Source organism: Micropterus dolomieu, unplaced genomic scaffold (assembly GCF_021292245.1).
Source record: "Micropterus dolomieu isolate WLL.071019.BEF.003 ecotype Adirondacks unplaced genomic scaffold, ASM2129224v1 contig_9978, whole genome shotgun sequence".
Taxonomy (NCBI): domain Eukaryota; kingdom Metazoa; phylum Chordata; class Actinopteri; order Centrarchiformes; family Centrarchidae; genus Micropterus; species Micropterus dolomieu.
Window position 1 is genome coordinate 1 of NW_025738964.1, and position 1,230 is coordinate 1,230.

The 1,230-nt window shown below is 46.7% G+C and overlaps 1 non-coding gene across 1 annotated transcript; it reads left to right on the forward strand.

The window, feature by feature from the left end:
- Positions 1-385: 385 nt before the first annotated feature.
- trnae-uuc lies at positions 386-457 on the forward strand. Its single transcript has one exon. It is a non-coding gene; the product is annotated as a tRNA-Glu (tRNA).
- Positions 458-1,230: the final 773 nt, after the last annotated feature.

Here is a 1,230-nt window from a genome sequence, read left to right on the forward strand (position 1 = left end):
ACGTTTTTTGGTATGACCCCCGTCGAGGTTCCCAGCGAGCTGAGGTAATACCAAAAGGTGAGATTAAAACACTGCAGACTGCTGATTGGTCAGAGAGAATCGACAACAAATCCGTTTGGAAGTAACCTAGCTAGCAGCTGGTGTGCAGCTAGCCTTGCGGTGTTCACAGCTGAGCTGCTGCTAACGTTAGCTCAGTTTGTTTTTACTTTAGTTCGCAAACGACTCCACTGATAAAAGCAGATCTTGATTTGAAATTTTCCTCAGCATTTCTTTATGACTAGTTTAATTTAATTCAGCCCATTTTGGCGTTGTGCATGACAGAATCTTTAACGCCCGGCCTGTTCCACTTAGTAGACTGTAAATGACTGGACTGGGGTCGTGTGAGTCCCATATGGTCTAGCGGTTAGGATTCCTGGTTTTCACCCAGGTGGCCCGGGTTCAACTCCCGGTATGGGAAAGGATATTTAGCCAGCATGGACTTGCAAAGCAATCAGTCTCATCCAATCCCCCTTTAGACGGTACCCACTCTACTCCCCTTTTTTGGTTTTCCAGTAGGCAAATCTGGTGCCTGGGACGTTTTTTGGTATGACCCCCGTCGAGGTTCCCAGCGAGCTGAGGTAATACCAAAAGGTGAGATTAAAACACTGCAGATTGGTCAGAGAGAATCGACAACAAATCCATTTGGAAGTAACCTAGCTAGCAGCTGGTGTGCAGCTAGCCTTGCGGTGTTCACAGCTGAGCTGCTGCTAACGTTAGCTCAGTTTGTTTTTACTTTAGTTCGCAAACGACTCCACTGATAAAAGCAGATCTTGATTTGAAATTTTCCTCAGCATTTCTTTATGACTACTTTAATTTAATTCGGCCCATTTGGGCGTTGTGCGTGACAGAATCTTTAACGCCCGGCCTGTTCCACTTAGTAGACTGTAAATGACTGGACTGGGGTCGTGTGAGTCCCATATGGTCTAGCGGTTAGGATTCCTGGTTTTCACCCAGGCGGCTCGTGTTCAACTCCCGGTATGGGAATGGACATTTAGCCAGCATGGATTAGTAGAGAGATCAGTGTGCACCGTGTTTGTGCTCCTCAAGAAAAGATGCGTGTGTGCTCCGTTCTCAGCGTTGGTGTTTGAAATAACAGACACCTGAATGTTTCTGTCTGAGTCCACTTCATCTCAAACAACCATGGCCGACCAGTTCCACATCGAGTCCCAGTAGGATTTCTTGTTTTGACCC